Source organism: Kogia breviceps, chromosome 4 (assembly GCF_026419965.1).
Source record: "Kogia breviceps isolate mKogBre1 chromosome 4, mKogBre1 haplotype 1, whole genome shotgun sequence".
Lineage (NCBI taxonomy): Eukaryota > Metazoa > Chordata > Mammalia > Artiodactyla > Physeteridae > Kogia > Kogia breviceps.
In genome coordinates, this window is record NC_081313.1 from 34,406,821 (window position 1) to 34,431,414 (window position 24,594).

The 24,594-nt window shown below is 37.5% G+C and overlaps 1 protein-coding gene across 2 annotated transcripts in view; it reads left to right on the plus strand.

Annotated features, from left to right (window-relative positions):
* Positions 1-24,594, plus strand: part of FBXO4 (F-box protein 4) — a 343,376-nt gene that overhangs the window by 90,938 nt on the left and 227,844 nt on the right. Inside the window, exon 11 of one of the 2 annotated variants that reach the window (XR_010840115.1) lies at positions 11,740-11,764. The exons of the other annotated variant lie outside the window; for it this stretch is intronic. The gene's annotated coding sequence lies outside the window, so the exon portion shown is untranslated. Of the gene's footprint in view, positions 1-11,739; positions 11,765-24,594 lie in introns of those variants that run through there. 2 annotated transcript variants of the gene reach the window in all.

Consider the following 24,594-nt stretch of genomic DNA (forward strand, 5'->3'; position numbering starts at 1 on the left):
AAGATGCTCAACCTTGCTAATCATCATGGAAATGCAAGTCAAAAACACAATGAGATATCACCTCACAACTGTCAGAATGGCTATCATCAAAAAGAACACAAATAATAAATGGTGGCAAGGATGTGGAGAAAAGAGAGCCCTCATACACTGTTGATGTGAATGTAAATTGGTGCTGCCACTGAGGAAAACAGTATGGAGGCTTCTCAAAAAAATAAAAAAAGAACTACCATTTGACCCAGCAATTCTACTCCTGGGTATATATCCAAAAAAAACCCCAAAACACTAATTCAAAAAGATACACACATCCCAATGTTCATAACAGCATTATTTACAATTGCCAAAATATGGAAGCAACCTAAGTGTCCATCAACAGATGAATGGATAAAGAGGATATGTTATATATATAGACAATGGAATGCTACTTAGCCATAAAAAAGAATGGAAATTTGCCATTTGCAGCAAGATGGATGGACTTGGAGGGTATTATGCTAAGTGAAATAAGTCAGACAGAGATCACTTATATGTGGAATCTAAAAAGTAAAACAAACTAGTGAATATAACAAAAAAGAAGCAGATTCACAGTTATAGAGAACAAACTAGTGGTTACCAGTGAGGAGAGGGGAAGGAGGGGCAATATAGAAGTAGAGGAGTAGGAGGTACAAACTATTGTATGTAAGATAGGCTACAAGGATGTATTGTACAACATGGTATAGCCAATATTTTGTAATAACTGTAAATGGAGTGTAACCTTTAAAAATTGTATTAAAAAATTAGCATCTGAACTAAGATGTACTATAAGTGTAAAATACATACTAAACTTTGAAGACTTAGTATGATACAAGGATAAATTTAAAAATACCTCATTAATAATTTTTATGTAGGTTACATGCTGAAATGATAATATTTGGGGCACAATGGGTTCAATAAAACAGATGCTGAAAATTAATTTTATGTGTTTCTTTTTTTATTAATTATTTATTTCGCTGCATTGGGTCTTAGTTGTGGCATGTGGGATCTTTTGTTGCAGTGTGCAGGCTCTTCATTGCGGTGCATGGACTTCTCTCTAGTTGTGGCATGCAGGCTCTAGAGCATGAGGGCTCAGTAGCTGTGGCATGTGGGCTCTCTAGCTGTAGCATGCAGGGTTCTCTCTAGCTGTGGCAGGTGGGCTTAGTTGCCCTGTGGCATGTGGGATCTTAACTCCCCAACCAGGGATTGAACCCGTGTCCTCTGCATTGGAAGGTGGATTCTTAACCACTGGACCACCAGGGAAGTCCCTTTTATCTGTTTCTTTTAATTTTTTGATGTGGCTACTAGAAATTTTAAAATTATATATTTAGATTTCATTATTTTTTTTGGATAGCACAAAATAGAATTTTAGCTGGGAGAGTTTCTACTATATCTTTTAACATGTATAATGCATTTATATTTTGACTAGAGAATTTTTATCCTACAGAAAAACTTATGTACCTTTACAAATATAACATACTGGGTATTTATTTTACTAATATTATGGCAAATGATAGGAAACGATCTCAATGGTCTTTTAATTGGGTTAAATAAATGTTGTTTCAAACACAAATGGAATGCTAATCATCAATTACAGAAAATAAAATACATATATATACAGAGAGATGGAAAGATGGCTATAATACCTCAAGAAGAAAAATGTCATAGAACAATATATATAATGAAATACTATTTCTAGTAAATAATTAAAACTCTATAAAAAGAGTATGCACACTATTTTCTATAGATTTCTATGTTCTTTGCATTTTCAAAAAGCATGTATTATAGTTAAAAAATTATTAAGTATATAGAGGAGATTGGTTCAAGATGGTGGAGTAGAAGGACATGAATTCACTCCCTCTTGCAAGAGCACTGGAATCACAACTAACTGCTGAACAAACATTGAGAGGGAGACACTGGAACTCACCAAAAAGATACCCCACATCCAAAGACAAAGGAGAAGCTGCAATGAGACAGTAGGAAGGAGGCAATCACAATAAAATCATATCCCATAACTGCTGGGTGGGTGACTCACAAATGAAGAACGCTCATACCACAGAAGTCCATCCACTGGAGTGAAGGTTCTGAGCCCCACATCAGGCTTCCCAACCTGGGGGTCTGGCAATGGGAGGAGGAATTCCTAGAGAATCAGACTTCGAAGGCTAGTGGGATTTGATTGTAGGACTTTGACAGGCCTGGGGGAAACAGAGACTCCACTCTTGGAGGGCACACACAAAGTAGTGTGCACATCAGGACCCAGGGGAAGAAGCAGTGACCCCATGGAAGACTGAACCAGACCTACCTGCTAGTGCTGGAGGGTCTCCTGCAGAGGCAGGGGGCAGATGTGGCTCACCGTGGGGACAAGGGCACTGGCAGCAGAAGTTCTGGGAAGTACTCCTTGGCGTGAGCCCTGCCGGAGTCAGCCATTAGCCTCACCAAAGAGCCAGGTAGGCTCTAGTGCCTCAGGCCAAACAACCAACAGGGAGATAACCCAGCCCCACCCATCAGCAGACAAGGGGATTAAAGTTATACTGAGCTCTGCCCACCAGAGCAACACCCAGCTCTACCCCTACCACCAGTTCCTCCCATCAGGAAGCTTGCACAAGCATCTTAGATTGCCTCATCCACCAGAGGGCAGACAGCAGAAGCAAGAAGGACTAGAATTCTGCAGCCTGTGGAAGGAAAACCACATTCACAGAAAGATAAACAAAATGAAAAGACAGAGGACTATGTACCAGATGAAGGAACAAGATAAAATCCCAGAAAAACAAATAAATGAAGTGGATATAGGCAACCTTTCAGAAAAAGAATTCAGAATAATGATGTGAAGATGATCCAGGACCTCAGAAAAAGAATGGAGACAAAGATCAAGAAGATGCAAGAAATGTTTAACAAAGACCTAGAAGAATTAAAGAACAAACACCTAGAAGAATTAAAGAACAAAGAAACAGAGATGAACAATACAATAACTGAAATGAAAAATATACTAGAAGGAATCAATAGCAGAATAACTGAGACAGAGAATGGATAAGTGACCTGGAAGACAGAATGATGGAATTCACTGCCACAGAACAGAATAAAGAAAAAAAAAAAAAATGAAAAGAAATGAAGATAGCCTAAGAGACTTCTGGGACAACATTAAATGCAACAACATTCACATTATAGGGGTCCCAGAAGGCGAAGAGAGAGAGAAAGGACCCGAGAAAATATTTGAAGAGATTATAGTCGAAAATTCCATAACATGGGAAAGGAAATAGCCACCCAAGTCCAGGAAGCACAGAGAGTCCCAGGCAGGATAAACCCAAGGAGAAAGAGGCCAAGACACATAGTAATCAAATTGACAAAAATTAAAGACAAAGAAAAATTATTGAAAGCAACAAGGGAAAAATGGCAAATAATAAACAAGAGAACTTCCATAAGGTTAACAGCTAATTTCTCAGCACAAACTCTACAAGCCAGAGGGGAGTGGCGTGATATATTTAAAGTGATGAAAGGGAAAAAACTACAACCAAAATTACTCTACCCAGGAAGGATCTCATCAGATTTGATGGAGAAATTAAAACCTTTACAGATAAGCAAAGGCTAAGAGAATTCAGCACCACCAAACCAGCTTTACAACAAATGCTAAAGGAATTTCTCTTGGCAGGAAGTGCAAGAGAAGGAAAAGATCTACAAAAACAAACACAAAACAATTAAGAAAATGGTAATAGGAACATACATATCTAAAATTACTTTAAATGTAAATGGATTAAATGCTCCAACCAAAAGACGTAGACTGGCTGAATGGATACAGAAACAAGACCCATACATATGCTGTCTACAAGAGACCCATTTCAGACCTACTGACACATACATACTGAAAGTGAGGGGATGGAAAAAGATATTCCATGCAAATGAAAATCGAAAGAAAACTGGAATTGCAATACTCAGATAAAGTAGACTTTAAAACAAAGAATGTTACAAGAGACAAAGAAGGACACTACATAATGATCAAGGGATCAATCCAAGAAGAAGATATAACAATTATAAATATTTATGCACCCATAATAGGATCACCTCAATACATAATGCAGCTGCTAACAGGTATAAAAGAAGGAAAAAAAGGAAATCAAAAGTAACACAATAATAGTGGGGGACATTAACACCTCACCTACACCAATGGACAGAATAGAAAGGAAGAAGAAAGAGGAAGAATTAGGGATGGGTTTTAATATGAGCACCCAAGTAGATCACAGTGCCATTTACAGAAGTTGGGGAGGCTAAGTGGCATGACTTAGTTTATTTTATTGAATTAATTAATTAATTAATTAAAACGTATTTATTGGAGTATAATTGCTTTACAATGGTGTTAGCCTCTGCTTTGTAACAAAGTGAATCAGCTATACATATACATATATCCCCATATCTCCTCCCTCTTGCGTCTCCCTCCCACCCTCCCTATCCCACCCCTCTAGGTGGTCACAAAGCATTGAGCTGATCTCCCTGTGCTTTGTGGCTGCTTCCCACTAGCTATCTATTTTACATTTGGTAGCATATATAAGTCCATGACACTCTCACTTCGTCCCAGCTTACCCTTCCCCCTCACCATGTCCTCAAGTTCATTCTCTACGTCTGCGTCTTTATTCCAGTCCTGCCCGTAGGTTCTTCATAACCATTTTGTTTTTAGTTTCCATATATATCTGTTAGCATATGGTATTTGTTTTTCTCTTTCTAACTTACTTCACTCTGTAGGACAGAATCTAGGTCCATACACCTCACTACAAAAAACTCAATTTCATTTCTTTTTATGGCTGAGTAATATTCCATTGTATATATGTGCCACATCTTCTTTATCCATTTATCTATTGATGGACACTTAGGTTGCCTCCATGTCCTGGCTATTGTAAATAGAGCTGCAGTGAACATTGTGGTACATGACTCTTTTTGAATTATGGTTTTCTCAGGGTATATGCCCAGTAGTGGGATTGCTGGGTCATATGATAGTTCTATTTTTAGTTTTTTAAGGAACTTCCATACTGTTCTCCATAGTGGCTCTATCAATTTACATTCCCACCAACAGTGCAAGAGGGTTCCCGTTTCTCCACACCCTCTCCAGCATTTATTGTTTCTAGAGTTTTTGATGATGGCCATTCTGATTGGTGTGAGGTGACACCTCATTGTAGTTTTGATTTGCATTTCTCTAATGATTAGTGATGTTGAGCATTCTTTCATGTGTTTGTTGGCAATTTGTATATTTCCTTTGGAGAAATGTCTCTTTAGGTCTTCTGCCCATTTTTGGGTAGGGTTGTTTGTTTTTTTGATGATGAGCTTCATGAGCTGCTTGTAAATTTTGGAATTAATCCTTTGTCTGTTGCTTCATTTGCAAATATTTCCTCCCATCTTCTCCCATTTGTCTTTTTGTCTTATTTATGGTTTCCTTTGCTGTGCAAAAGCTTTGAAGTTTCATTATGTCCCATTTGTTTATTTTTGGTTTTATTTCCATTTTTCTAGGAGCTGGGTCAGAAAGGATCTTGCTGTGATTTATGTCATAGAGTGTTCTGCCTTTGTTTTTTTCTAAGAGTTTTATAGTGTTTGGCCTTACATTTAGGTCTTTAATCCATTTTGATTTTATTTTTTTGTATGGTGTTAGGGAGTGTTCCAATTTCATCCATTATATGTAGCTGTCCAGTTTTCCCAGCACCACTTATTGAAGAGGCTGTCTTTTCTCCATTGTGTATTCTTGCCTCCATTATCAAAAATAAGGTGACCATATGTTCATGGGTTTATCTCTGGACTTTCTATCCTGTTCCATTGATGTATATTTCTGTTTCTGTGCCAGTACCATACTGTCTTGATTACTGTAGCTTTGTAGTATAGTCTGAAGTCCAAGAGCGTGATTCCTCCAGCTCCATTTTTCATTCTCAAGATTGCTTTGGCTGTTGGGGTTCTTTTGTGTTTCCATACAAATTGTTAAATTTTTTGTTCTAGTTCTGTAAATAATGCCATTGGCAGTTTGATAGGGATTGCATTGAATCTGTAGATTGCTTTGGATAGTATAATCATTTTCACAATGTTGATTCTTCCAGTCCAAGAACATGGTATATCTCTCCATCTGTTTGTATTGTTTTTAATCGCTTTCATCAGTGTCTTATAGTTTTCTGCCTACAGGTCTTTTGTCTCCTTATGTAGGTTTATTCCTAGATATTTTATTCTTTTTGTTGCAATGGTAAGTGGGAGTTTTTCCTTAATTTCTATTTTAGATTTTTCACCATTAGTGTATAGGAATGCAAGAGAGTTCTCTCCAGTAATTTAGTACCCTGCTGCTTTACCAAATTCTTTGATTAGTTCTAGTAGTTTTCTGGTAGCATCTTTAGGATTCTCTATATATAATATCATGTCATCTGCAAAGAGTGACAGCTTTACCTCTTCTTTCCTGATTTGGATTCCTTTTATTTCTTTTTCTTCTCTGATTGCTGTGACTAAAATTTCCAAAACTATGTTGAATAAGGGTGGTGAGAGTGGGCAACCTTGTCTTGTTCCTGATCTTAGTGGAAATGGTTTCAGTTTTTCACCATTGAGAATGATGTTGGCTGTGGGTTTGTCATATATGGCCTTATTATATTGAGGTAATTTCCCTGTATGCCTACTTTCTGGAGGGTTTTTATCATAAATGGGTGTTGAATTTTTTACGACTTAGTTTAGGGTAGGAAATAGAGTGGAATCTAGAATTCTATTTTAGAGGTGTTAAGTTTTTAATGCTTGTTACTCATGCAAGCTGGAAGCTGGCTTTATGAGACCATACCTCAGTCAAGAAGTCATGATTAGAGTTAAAAATTTTGGAGTAATCAACATAAAGACAGTTCTCCAAGCCATAGATTAAGCTTATCATTTAGAATTGTGGTGATAACTTCTAGAAAATTACAAGCAGAATTAGTAAAAATTATTTTCTACAGGGAAAGAGATTGGGGTTTGTGGGATTGGGTTGGACACTTTAACTCTTTATTTGGCACTGTGTAATTTTTTGTGTGTATTTTAGTTTCAATCATATATTTTTAATAGAAACAGAATGTGAAAGAACAGCAATTGAGAAAGAATAAAATGGGACAGAAAAACCAGATTAAAATGTATGCTTTGGTGTATTAATTTCACTCTTTTCCTGTGTTGATGTAAATCATCATGCTGGTGGTGGGAGCCACTTATTTCAGAAGGACAAACTAGATTATTTGGTTTTAACAAAAGCTAAAGAAAACTCATAGATATTTTAGTATCCAGCACCCTACAATTAGCAATTTTGTTTCTTTCACAGTCTGGGTTAATTTTGGAAACACTTTGGCTACATCTTTCTGAACAAGAAATTTTTGTTTAGCTTTTAAATGATCTCAGTGACACAAAAGGTTTAAATGAATTCTGTGGGGGCTTGGGTCCACTGTGTGCTTCAGACTGTCTCAATACACTCTTCTTAAATGCCCTTCTTTACCTTCTTAAAGTGCCTCCCCCAAACCCTCTGGAACTTCTGAGTAAATGGTTGTAGTCTTTTGGGAAGAAAGAAAATTGATATCTGTGGGAATACCTCAATTACAAATATGGAATTAGCTGATTTTATTATTGAGCACAGCAAATACCAAAATGCTTGCAGGTAGCCAGAAAGCAGTTACAAAGCTGTAGAGGATTTTTAGTTCTGTTTGTAAAGAATTAAAGCTATAGCTTTTACACATAATCCTACTTTTAGTAATAATCAGCTAGTATTCAATTTGCCTCAACAGTTACACTGAGTTTACTGTGATGTCCTGTAGTTCATAATTTTTATCATGTTTACTCTGACATTGTTTTTTTCATAATTCTTTATCAGATCTTTTTCTGACATCCTGTTTTTCATAATTCTTCATCAGTACCTCCTATGGTTGTCCCTGACAGCAAATCTTACACATATGATTAGTCACATCCTTCAATATTGCTCAGTGAGCTTAGACTGTTCTGTTTACCCACACTGAAAAGCATGGGGGTAGCTGGGGAATAAAACCACACAGTCTTCTGACACCCCCCACAATGTTTTGGCTCATTGGGATGGGATAGCTAAACTGTGAACGGTATTGGGAGTGTGTGGATGAGGGAGAGGAGAGAAGCTCAGGTTATTTGGATATTATACTTTTAGTTTCTCCATGAGAAGAACATAAGCAAGCAAACAAGACGCAGATTATTTTGCAAGTAGATAATTAAAAGCAAATACAGGATTTAAAAAATGAAATATAGATGTCAATTTCCATAATGGTATCCAAGTAACTGCCAATATCAAGTATAAATATAACAAACTTCAATCTTCTTATCTATACAGTAAGTCCCCTACATATAAACCTTCAAGTTCTGAACTTTTAAAGATGGAAATGTGCGTTCGCATGTCCAATTATGTAAGTTAGTTCACGTGTCTGGCGCATATTGTCACATGTGTACATCATCTACAAGTGGTTATGCTTTTGTGTACTTTACAGTACAATACTGTATACAGTACAGTAGTGCAGTATCTTTATTTCAAGCCCAGGATGTCCAGAAGCAAGCGTAAAAGCAGTGGTGATGAGAAAAAAGCTGTGGCCCAGAGAAAGGACGAAGAGAGACAAGAGGAAGAAGAAGTAATTGAAGAACCAAAGAGATTCACGATGCAGGAAATGGCAAGGGAATTTTCTTTATTAGAGGACACTGTTAGTTTTTGAGGAAGAGGACCCAAATGTAGAACAGTACACGAAGTTTGCAGCAGCCATTCAGAATGCAATCCGGTTCTTCCGTGTCATCTATGATGAGAAAAAAAGAACTACTACCCAGACATCACTGGATTGTTTTTTCAAGAAGGTAGATAGAACTGAGTCCAGCAAGGAGCCAGTATCTGTGCCATAAACGTCAGGCATGAGTGACATTGCAGCTTGCCCTCCGTCTCCTATTGCTGATGATCCTCAGCTCTACCATCTCCCCCCTCCTCCTCTCCCTCCTCCAGTCTGTACCTCTTCTTGTCTGTTCACTCGATGCCAGCTCCTGTATGCCAGCTGTTGTGCTGTACTACTGTACTTTTCAAGGTACTGTACTGTAAGATTAACAGTGTTTTCTTTATTTTTTGTTTGTTTTTTATGTATTATTTGTGTGAAAAGTATTATAAACCTATTACTATAGCCGACAGTATATAGCCAATTGTGTTAGTTGGGTACTGTAACTAACAGTACTATATGGCCGATTGTGTTAGTTGGGTACGTAGGCTAACTTTGTTGGACTTACAAACAAACTGACTTACAAACACGCTCTTGGAACAGAGCTCGTTTGTATGTAGGGGACTTACTGTACTTTCTGATCCATTGTCTGAATTTGAACGTCTTCCCAGCTTTATTCCCCTATAACAGTGATTTGGGGCTGTGGAGAGAGGAGGAGAGCGTGAACCCACCTTGTAGGACCACATAGCTGAATATCTTAAGGGACTTTTCAGAGTTTCAGACATCTTCCTAGAAATTGTCATACTAGGGTTGAGTTTTATAGTTCATAGATGGTATATATAGTATTAGATGTAGTATACACCTCAAATATTTTGCTCTAATAAACCCTTGGAAAAGGTTGAGATCAATTTTTATAAGGTAATTTGCTATTTTATAGCATTTCTGTTACTTTTGAGGATTACCCCCCTCCAATGCCTGTGTACCTCTTCTCTACAAACATCACAGGATGTGGGCACCTGCTGAGGGCAGAAGAAATTATAACAGCCTCATCCCTCTGGGTACAGTAGTTAGTTCATTTGGGTACATGATCTATATTAAGCCCATTATTCTTCTTCCCTGAATTGACATTCAGGTGCTGTGAGAAAGAAGTACTTTCTTTCCATGGACTTTCTAAGCTAAGTGTATATGAATATGGTAATGTCAGTGGCCATTTTTGCCATCAGGCATAGATAGCAAATTTACAGATTGAAGTCAGACCACAGAGAGGAGCAAAGTGGAGAGATGGAGCATGACAGAGAGCCCTGAAATAATAACACCAGCCTGTAGTCCTAATCGTGTCTGAAGAAGCAACTTCTACCACAGAGTTTATAGTTAACAGAATTCATCAGTCCCCCATTGGAGTTGCGTTATGTGTCCCTTGCAGTCAAAAGAATTGTGACAAATGCTGCTGTGCTACACTCAAACCCTTTTCTTCAATTGGGTTTGCTTACTGTTGTCTGAATATGTACAAGCATTCTCCGCTTATGTGGTGACCTTACTGGTTCCTCAAATTTTTTGGAAAACCCCACAGTCTATTTATCTAAGTTCTATTAATTCTTTTAAAAAATATTTATTTATTTATATTTTTGTCTGTGTCGTGTCTTAGTTGCAGTGTGCGGGCTTTTTGTTGCGGCGTGTGGGCTTCTCTCTAGTTGAGGCACGGGCTCAGTAGTTGTGTCGCATGGGCTTAGTTGTCCCACAGCATGTGGCATCTTAATTCCCCGACCAGGGATTGAAGTGGTGTCTCCTGCATTGGAAGGCAGATTCTTTACCACTGGACCACCAGGGAAGTCCCTAAATTTTATTAATTCTTTATATCCAGGGTAAAGTCCTTTCTCCCTCAGTCTTCATTGACAACCTACACAGCCTTCCTGTGAACTCTTTGCATTTATTTTTGTGCCACTATATGGACATTTAATCCAATATTGCCTTATCATACTTCTTGAATTGTAGTTTGTACTGTTATTTAATTTGTGTGTGTGCCTCACCAATTAATTTATAAACTCATTGAGGAGACATATATTACAGTTTTCTTTCTTAAAGTTCCCCATAATGATAGGCACATCATAAGAATTTGGCAAATATTTGTTGTCTGCTTGGCAGAATAAACTGGAACAGTGCCATATAACAAATCTAAGCAGAGGCTTTGGGGTGAGTGCCAGATCTATGAAATAATCAAATCCTCCTTGGTATAATGATGCTATTTCATGTGTTCCTTGCTTGTCTTTTGGTGGGTATGTAGGAGCAAAGGATAAGAGCAAAGTTATGTCTACAGGAGAAAGAGGACATTAGAATATGAGATTTGTCTATGTTACTGAGAAGAAAATAATGCTTTGATGAGTTGTCAGTAAACTATATTCGTCTGTCACCTATTTTAATAAATAAAATTTATTGGAACACATTGCAGAGACCATATGGCCTGTACAGACAAAAGTGTTTACTGTCTGGCCCTATAAAGAACAGTGGTTTGCTGACTCCTGGCTTAGATAAGTGTGCTTACTTCTCAACTGAAACAGGGAGAAAATCAACCACAACAATTTATTGTGGGAAAATTGAATAGAAATTTATATATCTACCAACAGCCTTTGAGTAGCTTCCATTTGCATCTCACCCTGACATGAAGCACTCAAGTTATAACATATAAAATGGCTGAAGGAGGGGTCAAGACCACCTTCTTGGGTGGGGAAAGTTGGAGTTTGCGCAGGATAGAAGTGAGATACTAGACTGGAGAACAGGAGAAAGGGATTGGAAGAGATAAAGAGGAGACGGAGGTATAAGCAAGAAACTAAAATACAGGCCAGTAAGCTACTTCTATCACAGGTAGATAAAGTTACAAGCACTTTTTTTTCTTTCCATATTGTAATTCTTTTTGAGATATACCTGATCCTTGAGAAAAGAATTTCATCTTTCCAGGGTGGTGGTCTGATACGTCTTGGGTCTGGGGAATATTTGGGAGGGAGAGGGTAATAAAGAAAAGCTAATCTTCCTCCTCTATCGTCATTTGATTCTGATGACTGTGAAGAAGCAACCTACCCTGAGTTCTCCAGCTGCAAGGAACTGAATTCTGCCAACCTGGGAGAATTCTGAACTTGAAGAGGACCCCAAGTGTCAGATGAGACCTCAGCCCTGGCCAACTCCTAGACTGCAGGTGGTTTGTGAGATCCTGAGCAGAGGACTTTCCTAAGCTGTGCCAGGATGATGGATGTAGTTTCAAGCTCCTAAGTTTTTGATAATTTGTTATGCAACAGTAGAACACTAATATACCTCCCTGACTACACACTCTGTCCCCTGTCCCTGCTTTGTTTTCTTCCATTACCTATACACGTTTTGAATTCTAAATAACTTGCTGTGCATGTGTTTTCATCATCAGTTTCTCTCACTTAAGTGTAAGTGCTGTTATTTTGGTCTCATTTGTTTACTGCTCTGTCACCAGTATTTAGAAGAGAAACTGGAACATGATAAAAATATGTATTTGTTCAATGAATGTTCTTCTGACTTCTTTATTCTTACTTTCATCCAACACTTCCATATTTCCAAGTTTCCCAAAGCAAAACTTTTATCTCTTCAACTTCTATCTTAAGAGGAAATTATCTCTCAGCAAAGGAGAAAAATATGGCAGTCAATTTCTCAAAGATGGAGGTTCACAAATAATCTCACTTCCCAAAGGACAGGACATAAGAATGAGATTGAGATTAATTATGAATGAGATCAGGTTAATTACTACCTATGCACAGAATAATTAATTTTTAAAGGAAAAAGAATCAGAGTGAATAAACTCTACAGTTTCAATTTTTTAATGCTTTCCTAGAATGAACGGTTAAATAATTTCATACACAAATGTGAAATTAAATGCTTATGCTTTTAGTAAGTTTAATGCATGAAGAAGTTAAGGACTGGTTTTCCTTTAGATATCCTAAGAGGCATATCTGGAAAATATCATGAGAATTGGTGTGTGAGGATGTCAGTAACTAATCAAAGGTATTTACCTAAGATACATGATATGTGGATCTAAGATGGTGGGAGATGAAGGGAGATGAGGAAAGAGTAGGAATAGGTACCGTGTTAGGTACAGTTATGATCTCTGCTGAGGAACTCTTGCCCTGACTTCTGGTTTTTCTAGTCAGTGGGCCTGTCAGATGAATGCATATTGGCAACAGGCGGTAAACATAATAAAGCAATTAGTGAGTGAATATTTTTGGACCTGCTATTCAGTTTCATGGCTGGATGATTGATCTTGTTCAAGATGACAAAGCAATCCAGGGTTGTGCTAATTTTATATTAGGGTCATACAGGCAGTATTGTCCTCAGCCTAGGGCAACCTGGGGACTTATGCTTTAGAAGACCCACTTTGGCCCTCCTATGTCTGGATTCCTCAATACAATTAAAGACACTAGGAGGCTGAGAGGACATGCCTAACTGGAACTTTTACAAACTTGCACTCTACTGCCACCCCACCAGTATCACACCACCAAAGCTGATATGCAAGCAAAAACAAACAAAAGAAGTCTAATATTGTCTAGTATTGACAGGACTGATCAGTCCTCCTTTAGATTTTATGAAATAATGGGAAAGCTTTGACCACTCAAATAATGTCAGCCAATAAACAGCTGAATCCAGCATGAATCTAGAATGACATTTGAACTTGTGATCCTCCTAGTCCTGACTGAGGAGGGAGATGAGACAGCAATTAAGAAACTCTCATTTGGGAACCCTCTTGCACTGTTGGTAGGAATGTAAATTGATACAGCCACTATGGAGAACAGTATGGGTGTTCCTTAAAAAACTAAAAATAGAACTACCATACGACCCAGCAATCCCACTACTGGGCATATACCCTGAGAAAACCATAATTCAAATAGAGTCATGTACCACAATGTTCATTGTAGCTCTATTTACGATAGCCAGGACATGGAAGCAACCTAAGTGTCCATCAACAGATGAATGGATAAAGAAGATGTGGCACATATATACAATGGAGTATTACTCAGCCATAAAAAGAAATGAAATTGAGTTATTTGTAGTGAGGTGGATGGACTTAGAGTCTGTCATACAGAGTGAAGTAAGTCAGAAAGAGAAAAACAAATACCGTATGCTAACACATATATATGGAATCTAAAAAAAAAAAAAAAAAAACAGGTCATGAAGAACCTAGGGGCAAATCTGGAATAAAGACACAGACCTACTAGAGAATGGATTTGAGGATATGGGGAGGGGGAAGGGTAAGCTGAGACAAAGTGAGAGAGTGGCATGGACATATATACACTACCAAACGTAAAATAGATAGCTAGTGGGAAGCAGCTGCATAGCACAGGGAGATCAGCTTGGTGCTTTGTGATCACCTAGAGGGGTGGGATAGGGAGGGTGGGAGGGAGGTAGACACAAGAGGGAAGAGATACGGGGACATATGTATATGTATAACTGATTCACTTCGTTATAAAGCAGAAACTGGCACACCATTGTAAAGCAATTATACTCCAATAAAGATGTTAAAAAATAAAATAAAAAACAAAACAAAGAAACTCTCATTCACATGCTAGCAGCAAGAAATGGTACACAAGTTGAGGTTTCTTTTATTTTAAGAGGTGCCTTGGATCCAGGATGCTGCGTGATGTTCTTAATCTGACAAAATTGGTCAATTCTGCTATACCTTAACTCATAGGATTTATACCTGTCAAACTCTGATTGACTTGGGAAATCCAACATTGTACAATCATAGTATCCTATATTATAAAATCCAAATGACTACATTTTCTGTAACTCTAAGAATTTGTTAGGGTATACATCACAGTGAATAACCTTTTATTCCTGTATGATAACATTGTGTTTTACAATTCGCACACACACACACACACACATACACACAGGGTGACCCTTATTTTCAAGCTTCTTTATGTGCTCAACAATACAATTAGGTCTGGACAAGCTGAAGATATAGTTTTGCTGATCTCAGTTAGCATCCAGATGATGTCTTCTGAATTTTCTGCACAATAGTAATGAGAACAAATGCACAGAAAGAGTAATTAGAGATACAGAGATTCAAACAGGGCTCTTCACCTCTGTTATTCTGCTTTTCATAGTAGAGTTTCCTGATTAGAAACCAAGGGGCAGCAAAAGTGCACTGGACACTTGACAAGGGAAGGGAAGAAAGGAGAAGGGAAGAGAAGTCGATAAATGAAAGACTGAGGTATGCAGACAGGAAAGGATGGTGCACTGTGGAGGAGCAATGAGACAGATTTTTTAATGTTATAAATTCATACATGACTAACCCTATGCACTGGGATACAGGGATATGTCTGTTTGTTGCCATTCATTCATTCAATAAATAATTACTGAGTAACTACTATGTGCTAGGCGCTATTATGTGTGTATTTCCACCATGGACCAAAGAGGAAAAGATGGTGCCGTCAAGGGTCTTATATCTGAGTGGGGGAATATAAAATGAATAGGGAAACCAAATAGTAGGTTAAAGTGCTGTGGGCAAAAAAGGTAGAGGAGGGTAAGGAGGATCAGGATGACTAGGATCAGAGAAAGGATCAGGTTGCAGTATTAAATAAGGCAGTCAGGGCAGGGCAGGATGCCTTAGGATGGCAATATTTAAACAAAGACTGTAGGAGGTGAGGGGGTTATCCAAGCAGTTCTCTGGGGGTGGGGAGGGGTTTTCCAGCAAAGGGGACAGCTAGAGCAAAGGCCTCTGTGGAGGAAGAGGAGGAGTTCAGTTTTGAACATGCCAAGTTTGGAGTGCTATTGGACATCCAAATAGAGATGTCAAAGCAGCAGTTGGATATATGAATCTGGAGTTTGGGGAGCAAGGTATGGACTTGAGATAAGAATTTGGGAGCTTTAGCAAAGAGAGGGTATATCAAACCGCAAACCTGAATGAAATCACAAGAGAGTGACTGTAGCTAAAGAAGTCTGAGGCTGTCCCAAAATGCTTTAAAATTAAGAGGTTTGGGAGACTCTGGAAAACAAGCCAAGGAGATGGAGGAGAGGTTCACTAAGGGAAGGAGGAGGAGCACAGTTACTTTCTTCTCCCCATTGTCAAAACTGGCTAATGTTGGTGAGTTTCAGACAGTACTTACTCTACCTAACAAAAGTCATCTCCTCCCCTGTAAGAGTCAACAGACAACATGGGACTCAGGCCAAAAAAAAAAAAAAAAATCTTGCTCTCAAGAAGTGTACCAAAGAAAAGACATGTTTTAAATGTGCGTAGGGATTTAGAAACATCTTTTGATTATTATCCTAGGGATACTATCATCAGAGCTCTTTACCTGAAAAACCCATTTTACTTATTTTTAAAGCAGTAATCTAATTTCTAATACTTTTAGTAATAGCACGGCTCTGGCAGCTAATGTATTTAAAAAAAATTCTCAGATTCTAATGAAAAAAGGCATTTGTCATCTAATGACTCTTAAATTAGCTAGAAATGAAGGCTGACCACTTCTTTTATGCTTGATAGAAATGTGCACATAAAATTAGTAGTAACAATTTCATCTATTGGTAAAAGTGGCTAATAATTTATATTTACATATCTTTATTTATTTATTTTTAACATCTTTATTGGAGTATAACTGTTTTACAATAGTGTTAGTTTTTCCTTTACAACAAAGTGAATCAATTATACATATACATATGTTCCCATATCTCTTCCCTCTTGCATCACACTCCCTCCCACCCTCCCTATCCCACCCCTCTAGGTGGTCACAAAGCACCAAGCTGATCTCCCTGTGCTATGCGGCAGCTTCCCACTAGCTATCTAATTTACATTTGGTAGTGTATATATGTCCATGCCACTCTCTCACTTCGTCACAGCTTACCCTTCCCCCTCCGCATATCCTCAAATCCATGCTCTAGTAGGTCTGTGTTTTATTCCCGTCCTACCACTAATCTCTTCATGACATTTTTTTTCTTAGATTCCATATATATGTGTTAGCATACGGTATTTGTTTTTCTCCTTCTGATTTACTTCACTCTGTATGACACACTCCAGGTCTATCCACCTCATTACAAATAACTCAGTTTCATTTCTTTTTATGGCTGAGTAATATTCCATTGTATATATGTGCCACATCTTCTTTATCCATTCATCTGTTGATGGACACTTAGGTTGCTTCCATGTCCTGGCTATCGTAAATAGAGCTGCAATGAACATTTTGGTACATGACTCTTTTTGAATTATGGTTTTCTCAGGGTATATGCCCAGTAGTGGGATTGCTGGGTGGTATGGTAGTTCTATTTTTAGTTTTTTAAGGAACCTCCATACTGTTCTCCATAGTGGCTCTATCAATTTACATTCCCACCAGCAGTGCAAGAGTGTTCCCTTTTCTCCACACCCTCTCCAGCATTTATTGTTTCTAGAGATTTTGATGATGGCCATTCTGACCAGTGTGAGATGATATCTCATTGTAGTTTTGATTTTCATTCCTCTAATGATTAGTGATGTTGAGCATTCTTTCATGTGTTTGTTGGCAATCTGTATATCTTCTTTGGAGAAATGTCTATTTAGATCTTCTGCCCATTTTTGGATTGGGTTGTTTGTTTTTTTGTTATTGAGCTGCATGAGTTGCTTATAAATTTTGGATATTAATCCTTTGTCAGTTGCTTCATTTGCAAATATTTTCTCCCATTCTGAGGGTTGTCTTTTTGTCTTATTTATGGTTTCCTTTGCTGTGCAAATGCTTTTAAGTTTCATTAGGTCCCATTTGTTTATTTTTGTTTTTATTTCCATTTCTCTAGGAGATGGGTCAAAAAGGATCTTGCTGTGATTTATGTCATAGAGTGTTCTGCCTATGTTTTCCTCTAAGAGTTTGATGGTGTCTGGCCTTACATTTAGGTCTTTAACCCATTTTGAGTTTATTTTTGTGTGTGGTGTTAGGGAGTGTTCTAATTTCATACTTTTACATGTAGCTGTCCAGTTTTCCCAGCACCACTTATTGAAGAGGCTGTCTTTACTCCACTGTATATCCTTCCCTCCTTTATCAAAGATAAGGTGACCATATGTGTGTGGGTTTATCTCTGGACTTTCTATCCTGTTCCATTGATCTATATTTCTGTTTTTGTGCCAGTACCATACTGTCTTGATTACTGGAGCCTTGTAGTATAGTCTGAAGTCAGGGAGCCTGATTCCTCCGGCTCCATTTTTCATTCTCAAGATTGCTTTGGCTATTCGGGGTCTTTTGTGTTTCCATACAAATTGTGAAATTTTTTGTTCTAGTTCTGTGAAAAATGCCAGTGGTAATTTGATAGGGATTGCATTGAATCTGTAGATTGCTTTGGGTACTAGAGTCATTTTCACAATGTTGATTCTTCCAATCCAAGAACATGGTATATTTCTCCACCTATTTGTATCATCTTTAATTTCTTTCATCAGTGTCTTATAGTTTTCTGCATACGAGTCTTTTGTATCCTTAGGTAGATTTATTCCTAGATATTTTATTCTTTTTGTTGCAATGGTAAATGGGAGTGTTTTCTTAATTTCACTCTCAGATTTTTCATCATTTGTGTATAAGAATGCCAGAGATTTCTGTGCATTAATTTTGTATCCTGCTACTTTACCAAATTCATTGATTAGCTCTAGTAGTTTTCTGGTAGCATCCTTAGGGTTCTCTATGTATAGTATCATGTCATCTGCAAACAGTGACAGCTTTACTTCTTCTTTTCCTATTTGGATTCCTTTTATTTCTTTTTTTTCTCTGATTGCTGTGGCTAGAACTTCCAAAACTAGGTTGAATAAGGGTGGTGAGAGTGGGCAACCTTGTCTTGTTCCTGATCTTAGTGGAAATGGTTTCAGTTTTTCACCATTGAGAATGATGCTGGCTGTGGGTTCGTCATATATGGCCTTTATATGTTGAGGAAAGTTCCCTCTATGCCTACTTTCTGCAGGGTTTTTGTCATAAATGGGTGCTGAATTTTGTCAAAAGCTTTCTCTGCATCTATTGAGATGATCATATGGTTTTTCTCCTTCAGTTTGTTGATATGGTGTATCACGTTGATTGATTTGTGTATATTGAAGAATCCTTGCATTCCTGGAATAAAAACCACTTGATCATGGTGTATGATCCTTTTAATGTGCTGTTGGATTCTGTTTGTATTTTGTTGAGTGTTTTTGCATCTATGTTCATCAGTGATATTGGCCTGTAGTTTTCTTTCTTTGTGACGTCTTTGTCTGGTTGGTATCAGGGTAATGGTGGCCTCATAGAATGAGTTTGGGAGTGTTCCTCCCTCTGCTGTCTTTTGGAAGAGTTTGAGAAGGATAGGTGTTAGCTCTTCTCTAAATGTTTGATAGAATTCGCCTGTAAAGCCATCTGGTCTTGGGCTTTTGTTTGTTGGAAGATTTTTAATCAGTTTCAATTTCAGTGCTTGTGATTGGTCTGTTCACATTCTCTATTTCTTCCTGGTTCAATCTCGGCAGCCTGTGCATTTCTAAGAATTTGTCCATTTCTTCCAGGTTGTCCATTTTATTGGCATAGAGTTGCTTGTAGTAATCTCTAATAACTTTTGTATTTCTGCAGTGTTAGTTGTTACTTCTCCTTTTTCATTTCTAATTCTATTGATTTGAGTCTTCTCCCTTTTTTTCTTGATGAGTCTGGCTAATGGCTTATCAATTTTATTTATCTATTCAAAGAACCAGCTTTTACTTTTATTGATCTTTGCTATTGTTTCCTTCATTTCTTTTTCATTTATTTCTAATCTGATCTTTATGATTTCTTTCCTTCTGCTAACTTTGGGGTTTTTTTGTTCTTCTTTCTCGAATTGCTTTAAGTGCAATATTAGGTTGTTTATTCGAGATGTTTCCTGTTTCTTAAGGTATGATTGTATTGCTATAAACTTTCCTCTTAGAACTGCTTTTGCTGTATCCCATAGGTTTTGGGTCGTCGTGTCTCCATTGTCATTTGTTTCTAAGTATTTTTTGATTTCCTATTTGATTTCTTCAGTGATCACTTCGTTGTTAAGTAGTGTATTGTTTAGCCTCCATGTGTTTGTACTTTTTACAGATCTTTTCCTGTAATTGATATCTAGTCTCATAGCGTTGTGGTCGGAAAAGATACTTGATACGATTTCAATTTTCTTGAATTTACCAAGGCTAGATTTGTGACCCAATATATGATCTATCCTGGAGAATGTTCCATGAGCACTTGAGAAAAATGTGTATTCTGTTGTTTTTGGATGGAATGTCCTATAAATATCAATTAAGTCCATCTTGTGTAATGTATCATTTAAAGCTTGTGTTTCCTTATTTATTTTCATTTTGGATGATCTGTCCATTGGTGAAAGTGGGGTGTTAAAGTCCCCTACTATGATTGTGTTACTGTCAATTTCCCCTTTTATGGCTGTTAGTATTTGCCTTATGTATTGAGTTGCTCCTATGTTGGGTGCATAAATATTTACAATTGTTATATTTTCTTCGTGGATTGATCCCTTGATCATCATGTAGTGTCCTTCTTTGTCTCTTATAATAGTTTTTATTTTAAAGTCTATTTTGTCTGATATGAGAATTGCTACTCCAGCTTTCTTCTGATTTCCATTTGCATGGAATATCTTTTTCCATCCCCTCACTTTCAGTCTGTATGTGTCCCTAGGTCTGAAGTGGGTCTCTTGTAGACAGCATATATATGGGTCTTGTTTTTGTATCCATTCAGCCAGTCTGTGTCTTTTGGTGGGAGCATTTAATCCACTTACATTTATGGTAATTATCAATATGTATGTTCCTATTACCATTTACTTAATTGTTTCAGGTTTGTTCTTGTAGGTCTTTTCCTTCTCTTGTGTTTCTTGCCTAGACAAGTTCCTTTAGCATTTGTTGTAAAGGTGGTTTGGTGGTGCTGAACTCTCTCAGCTTTTGCTTGTCTGTAAAGGTTTTAATTTCTCCATCAAATCTGAATGAGATCCTTGCTGGGTAGAGTAATCTTGGTTGTAGGTTTTTTTTCCTTCATCACTTTAAATATGTCCTGCCACTCCCTTCTGGCTTGTAGAGTTTCTGCTGAAAGATCAGATGTTAACCTTATGGGGATTCCTTTGTGTGTTATTTGTTGTTTTTCCCTTGCTGCTTTTAATATATTTTCTTTGTATTTAATTTTTGACAGTTTGATTATTATGTGTCTTGGCGTGTTTATCCTTGGGTTTATCCTGCCTGGGACTCTCTGTGCTTCCTGGACTTGATTGACTATTTCCTTTCCTATATTAGGGAGGTTTTCTACTATAATCTCTTCAAATATTTTCTCAGTCCCTTTCTTTTTCTCTTCTTCTTCTGGGACCCCTATAATTCGAATGTTGGTGCATTTAATGTTGTCCCAGAGGTCTCTGAGACTGTCCTCAGTTCTTTTCATTCTTTTCTCTTTATTCTGCTCTGCAGTAGTTATTTCCACTATTTTATCTTCCAGGTCACTTATCTGTCCTTCTGCCTCAGTTGTTCTGCTATTGATCCCATCTAGAGGATTTTAAATTTCATTTATTGTGTTGCTCATCATTGCTTGCTTCCTCTTTATTTCTTCTAGGTCATTGTTAACTGTTTCTTGCAATTTGTCTATTCTGTTTCCAATATTTTGAATCATCTTTACTATCATTATTCTGAATTCTTTTTCATGTAGACTGCCTCTTTCCTATTCATTTGTTAGGTCTGGTGTGTTTTTATCTTGGTCCTTCATCTGCTGTGTGTTTTTCTGTCTTCTCATTTTGCTTATCTTACTGTGTTTGGGGTCTCCTTTTTGCAGGCTGCAGGTTTGTAGTTCCCGTTGTTTTTGGTGGCTGTCCCCAGTGGCTAAGGTTGGTTCAGTGGGTTGAGTAGGTTTCCTGGTTGGGGAGACTTAGTGCATCTCTTCTGGTGGTTGAGGCTGGATCTTGTCTTTCTGGTGGGCAGGTCCGCGTCTGGTGGTGTGTTTGGGGATGTTGGTATCCTTATTATGATTTTAGGCAGCCTCTGTGCTAATGGTTGGGGCTTTAGTCCTGTCTTGCTATATGTTGGGGATAGGGTGTCCAGCACTGTTTGTTGCTGGTCCTTGAGTGAAGCTGGGTCTTGGTGTTGAGATGGAGATCTCTGGGAGATTTTCGCTGTTTGATATTGCGTGGTGCTGGGAGGTCTCTTGTGGACCAGTGTCCTGAGGTTGGTTCTCCCACCTCAGAGACACAGCCCTGACGCCTGGCTGGATCGCCAAGAGCCTTTAATCCACACAGTGATGGAGGAGGAACCAAGACGGCAGAGTAGAAGGACGTGCTCTCACTCCCTCTTGTGAGAACACCAGAAACACAACTACCTGCTAGTGTTGGAGGGTTTCCTGCACAGGCGGGCAGTGGTTCTGTTTCACCTTGGGGACAAAGACACTGGCAGCAGAAGTTCTGGGAAATACTCTACATGCCTTTTAAATGGAAAAGGCTAAGATGTGTATAAATGCAAAACCAGTCATTTTATTGTACCAAGTATCAAAAGCTTAGATTAATTACAGACAGAAGCATTCAGCTCACTGCCAATAAGAGCTATTTCAAATGATTAGCATAAACTAGATAATGGAAATTATCTTGATTTACCATTGCTCAAAGGAGAAAATGTTATCTCAATTTTTCTTGATTTATTTGCCCAAATTTTAAAAAGCTCACAGATTGCTTCAGTTAAACAGTTTTTTTGTGTGTGCAGGGTAACTTCTATACATATTTTTAGAAATCTACAGCAAATATCCCAAGGTCCTATAGGCTTATCCTTTTATCCTAGTTAATTAGACCAAATAAACATATCTACTCTTTGCTGTGAAACAACTCATTATCAAATGTGTCTAGCAGGTTGAGTGTAGTTTGAAGTTAGTTTGGAAGAAAGCCTAACAAAGATCAGAGAAGCTGACCTCATTAGACACAGTTATATGTTTTGAGAAATTTAATTTAGGTTTAAGTTATTCTATGTATAAATGTCATAGGAACTCATAAGACTGTTTGTAATAAGCAATAACCAATGAGAATTAAGAATAACCTATAAAAAGATGTTCTTCATTAGATTTTTGAGCTAGAAAAATATTTAACCTGGCAGTAAACATAATCAAACAGTTGTGAGTGACTGAGGGGTTGCTGAGAGATCCCTGATGATTGCTTGTGAATGATATTCTTGGTCAACTTGGCTCTGCATGTTTATTAACATTTGAGGAGTAATATGCATAGCCAAAAGCACTGGTAGATTTTTTTCCAAAGTGTTTGTTGGCTCAAACTGTAGATGGCTTTGCTTAGGAGGCTTGTTCTCTGATATTTGTTGAAATACAAAGACAGCTATTTCATAGGTAATTGTCCTATATTTATTTACATGACATGTTTCCATGTTTGGTTGCTATTGATGTGTTTACTGGCTCTGAGTTGATTTTTCATTCAGATTTTTAGCACTAAATAAAATACCAAAACCAAAACAAAATAAGTAAAATAAGGGATGCTTTTAATTTTGGACTCTGACTAAACCAGTTTAAGAACAAAAAGTCTTGCTTTGTTTTTATCTATACATAGGAACGGGGCCAGGAGTAGGGTGAGGTGAATGGGGTACTTGCTCAGGTACAAGATTCAGGTGGGCTGGGCCAGAGAATGAAGGATCTTTCTTCTATGGAATCTGAATGTTACTCTATAGTGAGGAGTTAGCTAGGATGTTTGAAACAAAATAGTGATGTGATCAAATCTTCCTTTCCCCAAACCTGCTCCTTCTCCAAAACTTATTGAAATAATTAATAAATAACAAGAGTAGGGAGTAGTAACAATGGTATGCCATGAATGTAATGTCAATGGATTTCTAGTAGGTAGAGGATGGATGAGACCAGATTAAAGAAGCCACCAAAGACTCTTAAACTTCCTAAGAAAGTAGTGAGGTGTTACAGCCTTTGCAGGAAGTGAGGAAATGCTGGCCTACTCCTTTAAGACTTCGTACTTTGGAGGGGTTAGAGTTAGTTGGTGCCAGTGATGAGAAGGGTCAAGACAGGGACCATTCCTCTAGGTTCCCCTAACCATAAGAATCACTTGAAGACAAACTCAGTCAAACAAGAGATACATCTAAATAAAAACTCATAATCTATATCATGATAGGAAAGGACCTGATGTTTAGCCCTGAAACTATTTAAATAAACAAAGTATAAACAACTGTTGTGTGTTTATAAAATGAAACATACTTTTTGAAATTGATGATAATGCTTAAAAATAATCCCAGATAATAATAAAAACATTCCAGATTATAAACAAAACAACACTAAAGAGAGGATATGGGTGTTAAGGAAGGTACAGATATGCTAATTATTTTGTCTATCATTGAAAGAGCAAATAAAGGCTGTTTTTCATTCTTGACATTAATAATTAGACACTAGTGATTTGATTGTAAGACTTACAAGTAAAACAGCATGTTTATTACCTTCCAAGTTACTGGAGCTAAAAGATATCAAAGAATTTATGGACTATATAGCACAAGACTAAAAACAAACAAACAAGAAAGGCAAGGAGGCAAAGCATAACGTGACACTTAGGATATTACATGTAAATGGGAACACGCAATGAGATAGGATGGGGAAGAGGCAGTAATTAGCAAGTCCTGTATCAGACTTGCCCCAAATCTCAGATACTATGTCAGGTGAAATGTATAATTTCCTTTAGGTTCATCTGTGGACACTCACTTTTTTATGAAGGTAATTTGAAGGATGATCTGAAAAATGATATCCTTCTCATAATTCAGTTTCTGAGGCCCAAAAGTCCACCAACAGAATATACTCCCTCTCCTTTAGGTTAGAAGTTCTTTCTAGAAAGCCATTAGACATTTTCCAATTTCATCATAAATCAATCACCCAAGTTATTAGTTTTTTTATTTCAAATATATTTTAGTGTTTTTATCCAGTTATCAACTACCAATGCCTTAGCTGAAGCAGTTTATTGTAAAGTTTCT